The sequence below is a fragment of the Lycorma delicatula genome, chromosome 6 (assembly GCF_047948215.1).
Source record: "Lycorma delicatula isolate Av1 chromosome 6, ASM4794821v1, whole genome shotgun sequence".
Lineage (NCBI taxonomy): Eukaryota > Metazoa > Arthropoda > Insecta > Hemiptera > Fulgoridae > Lycorma > Lycorma delicatula.
Window position 1 is genome coordinate 145,834,588 of NC_134460.1, and position 6,000 is coordinate 145,840,587.

The following is a 6,000-nucleotide window of genomic DNA, read 5'->3' on the forward strand; positions in this document are numbered from 1 at the left end:
AATTTCATAGCTTTTAAAGTAAATAAATTTTGTTCATCTAAATAAAAAATATTTTAGGTGAAGTTTTCAGCCACGATCTGTTTGTTGTAGTTATGCTTTAATCAAATCTATAAACCGAATAACTTTAGCATGTATTAAACCTTTGAAATAAGACTAATTTTATAAAAAAAAGGTATTTATTGTTAATAAACTCAACAAAGAAACCTCTTTTGAGTTTTACCTCAGAACCAAAATATTAGAGTGGTTATCATTCATTATGCAATTTATATCTGGTAAGTTGGAAAAGTAAAATTCACAATGTTCTTAAGATGTTGAAATATGAAGAACATGTTAATATTTTTGTTTTTAAATATCTAAGCTTAAACTTATACTTATTATTACTTACTTATTATGTAAACTTGGTACTTAAGTTTATTAAATATAAATTTAATTTATCTTTAATATTAACATAATTAGATTATATTTTTACTTTCCTGACTGTAGTTCTAGCACTCACTAGTATAGTAGCATAGCTATAAAAGGAAGTTATAGTTATTAACAAAATTTTAGGTATCAAGGTTTTTGCAAATGCTGACATTTTAAGTCCTCTTTGGTTAAAAAAAAAAAAAAAATAGTAGAAATTTCTAGAAGATATATGTACCTACATGTGAAGGCCTATTTTTTGATTAACAATTTCAGATTGCCTCGACATAAATAATTTAAAACATTTCTGCATATGAATCATTGAAGGAATTAAAATTTTAACAACATTAAAAAAAAGAGGCAGGAAGTTGTCAACATTTTTTTAAACTTTTTGTGCAGCAGTGGTTGTAGAAAATTGAGCTTTAGTATAATGAAAGTAGTTATTAAGTTATTTCAAATTCCAAAGTTTTTGGTCGATTAAAATTATGGTGGGGCTGCTCAACATTATTTAAATAGATTTTCCCTCATATTTGGAAAACCAACTGACCAAAACAGTCAAAATTTGGATATATTCGTATAGCCAAGCTTTGCCCTTATTTTCAACCATAATGGACAAGGGGGCATCACAGTACCCATTATTTTTTTAGTAAATTATAATTTTTTCCCCTTGTTGAATAACATTACACCGAATTGGGCCAACTTAATGAAGTAAATAATTACACAACTAAATAAAATATTAAGCTCCAAAAAACAAAGGGGATGAATAAAACCATAATTAAAATATCAATGTTTTTAAATCTTAATTTTCAAGATTGAATGTGGCTGTTATTAAAAGTTTTATGCGAGGTAGCTGTAAAGCAAGGGGGATTATGGGACTCAACATTTTTTATTACATTTCAAAGTAAATAAATAAATATATATATTTATATACTTTTAATACTGTATAAGTTTAATGTAAAAAAATCCAATCTTTTTTACTGAATTTTGTTATTTTTTGCAACTTTTCTTTAAATATTGCATAATTAAGTCAGTAATATTTAAAAACCCTAGGCTGGGTTTGAAATAAACCCTATCAAGGAGAAAACTGGGAAAGTTATGCAATCCCACACTGGCTTTTTTATTTTTGCAAATAATATTGTTTAAGTTAGAATTTCTAGATTACCATTTATTTGAAATTAAAATCCTTGTTTTTATTATCCTCGACGTAACAGCATCTTCGTTTTTTACTAACCTTGGCGTAACAGCACAAGTCTTTTCAAAAATATCTTTTTGCTAGTAAATAATATTTTTTGATTTTAATACCAAAAATGAAGTAATAAAAATGACCAATTCTAATTAATTTTTCAAAGAACATAATGTGTAAAAAAAACCACGAGCAAATAAAATAGTGAGAAATAATTATTTCTCATTATGAATGAATTTCTGAATTTGTATTCTTTCCATCTGGAACACTAAACTGCAATTTTAAATGTTCCAAGGTAGTAATAATTATAATTTACCGTTTAAATTTTCAGATTGTTTCATTAAATTTATTAATGTTGTAAATTACAGTAAAATAATTTTTCATAATAAACATGAAAAATATTTAGTACTAATCTAGTAAAAAAAATTAATAATTAACAATAAAAAAACAGATTTTACAAATCTACTCCCATTATAAACATAGAAAATTAATAACCATTTATTTACACAAATATTTTTGTGTATATATATATATATATATAAAATAATGGACTGAAAAATAAACACGGCGCCATTTTGTAATTTGTGAAGGTCCTGATCTTTTTCATCCAGGAATCTGAATGGTTTTAACTATATGAAGCCTCAAACTAAAGTGCAATATTTTTTGTATTGAAAATACATGTTAAAAAATTTATATGTGTTATTACATGTTTAATACAATCCCAATTCATTTCCATATTACCTGATGATTTTGCTTATCTGCTGTCCCCAGAATCAGATAATTAGAAATCAATTGAATCTATTATGAGTGGCAAAAATAGAAGTATTAATGAAATGTAAAATAATGCATGTTATTACTATCATTATATATCAACATTTTCAAATTGAACAATTAGTGTAAAATAAAATATTTTAGTTCTGTATAACTAAAAGCCTAGCTTCATAGGCTACTGTGAAGCTTACTTCATACTAAGCCTACTTCATACTTTCAAGCTTTCTCCAAAAATGAAAGTATTCCATTTTTGGTTTTTATATAAGTGGATCAGAATCATCTCTTCAGCAAGGATTTGTAATCTATATTTCAACAAAATGAATATTTTGAATTTTTTGGGTGACATTTGGTCATCTAATTATGACTTTTAATAGTAAACTGAAAAAAAAGTAAATATTGCAAATAATTTTGAAAAATATATAGTATAAAATTATCATAAGTATTAAAATCTTAGTGATTATACAAATGAACAATGGCGGTTTGTGTAAAGGCACTATGGAACAGCAGCACCCCCTATTTCCACTAAATATTATCAATAATATTTAATATAATGAGTCCTTTTTTCTTTATACTTGTACAATACATAATCCTTCAGCTTAATGTCAGTAGCCATCCTCTAGTTTATGAAAAAGTTACAAAAATCTTTGCAAGAAACTGTACACTTCACAGTTCCAGCAGCTTGGTATTTGGCTGTTGTGCACATAGGAAGCTGCGAGGGAGAGAGATCACTGTTGCTACCGCAGTTCTGACCCTGGCGTGCTGGTGGAAGGTAGTTTTTTCTTTACTCCGCGTGTGTATGGAATGTTCTTTGTTCATTTCTTTTTCTACCGTAGTCGGTGGAAGGAATATGAAAGCGGTTTAGTTGTTTTTTCAGTAGTGATCAAAAGATTGCAGAAAGCAAGGGCTCTTTGATCGCCAAATCTGTCCAAAAACACGCTGGAAATGCGAAAGAGATGGTAATTAGTAAAAACTAATTATGTATTTGTTTCTGTGTACATAGAAATTTAAATTAAGCACAAATGGACTATAGTGTTTTTAAGTGGACATTTTATTAAGTTATTATCTAATAACACTAAAAAATATCTGTATTGACATTTTATTATTTATTTGGTTAAACTGAATACAATGTGCTTAAAAACCATGTATCATAATAATGATAATATTAAACTGTGCATCATATTACTGAATGTGATAAAGTGTAATAATAATCTAATTATCCTGATTCCAGCTATTCTATCAGATTCATTTTTTTCCCGGTTCTTATATTTTACAGAAAACTTTAACTGTGGCCTTGAAAAGGCCCAGGAAAATATTTCTGGAGCAGCATCCCCACTAATTTTAACTACAAGCCGCCACTGCAAATGATAATAATCTAAGTTTACAAAATTTAATGTATATATTTTCTTAATGATAATAGATATTCAAAATAATAATTTACTTTTGAAATTTAGTAGATAAGTATTCTATATTTTGAATATTATAAAGATTAAAGTGTAATCTGTAAATCTAATTACTTTAATTTTTAAACTGGAAATTTTAGATTCTGGCCAAAACAGTGGTAAACTATCCTAACGGGTAATTATCCTTTTTCACCAGTCTATTTCCTTGTTCCTGAATTATTTTTTCTTTCCTATTATTTGTGTATGTACATCAGACCCTACTAAGTAATTGATGCTGAGAATGTCAGGACATGAAGAGACAGAGCATCCTTGATGTCTAGAAAAAGCCTGTTTATGGATGAACTTTTCAGGTCTTGTGTCTGCATAATAAGCTTAATGGTTGAAATGTCTTATCAGATAAAGTTACACCTCCTAATCACTTCTCCAAAATATTGGAATTTTTAAAATTTTATATTTACCACGCAATTTTTCTGTTATTATAATGTACAGCTCAAGTAAATTAAGAAAATTTAGTGTGAGTATTAAGGGTGACCAAACTTTCATTCCACTGCTTATTCTATAACAGTAAAACTATATAGTTTTGCTACTTTTATGCATGTAATTTCAATTAAATAATACAACAGATTACAGTGAATGGAATAAACTTACGATTAGTAAAATTAATTAATTTATTTCATTAATTAATTATAACAAAATTAATTCGTGTAAATAAGTGATTGTGATAAAAACATTAATTTCTTTAAGTTGCTATACTGATTTCAATTTATAAGCAAAAACTATTTGATTATATAATTTATCACACTGATACTTTGATTCAAAAGTAATATTAAAAGACAACTTTACCCTTTTACTACTTAACGATTTGTCTTTAAAAAAAATTAAAATTAATAACAAATAATCTATTTGAAATAAATTATTCGTTTAAAGTTAAAACTTCTATTTTTAGGACTTACTTTATAATAAAAAAAAACTGTTAAAATAAATGACATGTTTTATATTTTCTGGGTAAATTTAATTGAATAAAGTAAAACCAACAAATACAGCTACTGAAAGTGACAGTATGAATTACAAACACAAATTGGTAATCATTGTTTTATGTCACTGTATGTTTATAATATTTAGAAAAAACTTTGCTGAATCAAAAATTAATTTTTATAAGTACATCTCACTATTGAAACACAATTACTCCTTTAGTAAACCTCCACATTCTGCTGCTGTAAATAATTTTATTTTCAAATTAAATAAGACAAGATTACGCATACAAATTTTTCATATAATTTTATCTTTTATTATTCAAAATTTTTTTGCAAAATATAATCCGAATGAGAATTATAGAAGTGAATTAGGATAGAGAAATTTTCATTAAATTTTTTTTGGTATTAAATGGAATAAGCAAATGTACATCAAAACTAAGGGAACTGAATAGGCAAAAAACAAATTTTACAGCTGTTCTCTCAAGTTAAATACACAGATTAAAAAAAAATAATACTGGCTTTTTTTCATAAATTTTTTATGTTTTAGTACTTAAATGATAGGTTCATTATCTAATAATGAATTAAATAGAGATAAATTTGGTTTAAATTATGAATTTTTCTGATTTATAAATCAACAGTTTTGTAACTTACAGTATTTTACTTATAACAACCAAATTCAATGTTTCAAGAGGGTCCATTAATACAATTAATTTTATTCAGACTAAAACATTTAAAAGAACTTTTAAATGCAATAAATAATGACCTTCATAATATTGTTATCTTTTACAAACAACACTTTCCCATTTACAACTAAAATATAACTAGAGATTAATAATTCTTTAAAATACAAAAGTAGTTTAAATAATAGAAACTTACATTCCAAAATGTAATGAATAAACTAAAGATGTTGTAGAAGTGATACACTTGAAGAAATAAAAATGTATGGTTAGTTGTAGGATTCCTTTCAACATATATTACCGACAACTATCTACCTTTTTTTTAAATCTAATTAAGTAATACATCATTTTGAAGGCTTCTAACAGTAAGAAAAGAGCACATATGCAATACAAGATAGTAGAAGAGAGCGATATTTAATCCATTTACAAAATACTGTGATATTTTTAGGTCTTTGACCTTATTAAATTATCTAATCAAGATGTTTTATAATTTTCAGGGACACATCAAAAATTATTTATAAACATCTATTTTACAAATCTAACACAGTTAATAAAATTTTAAAGCTTTTAAATAAAAAGAATGTAAAACCTGG

At 25.7% G+C, this 6,000-nt stretch overlaps 1 protein-coding gene across 1 annotated transcript in view; it reads right to left on the reverse strand.

The window, feature by feature from the left end:
* LOC142326340 (uncharacterized) overlaps positions 1–5,763 on the reverse strand; it is a 30,804-nt gene extending 25,041 nt beyond the window's left edge. Inside the window, exon 1 of the mRNA XM_075368760.1 lies at positions 5,607–5,763. The gene's annotated coding sequence lies outside the window, so the exon portion shown is untranslated. The remainder of the gene's footprint in view (positions 1–5,606) is intronic.
* Between the last annotated feature and the right edge of the window lie 237 nt (positions 5,764–6,000).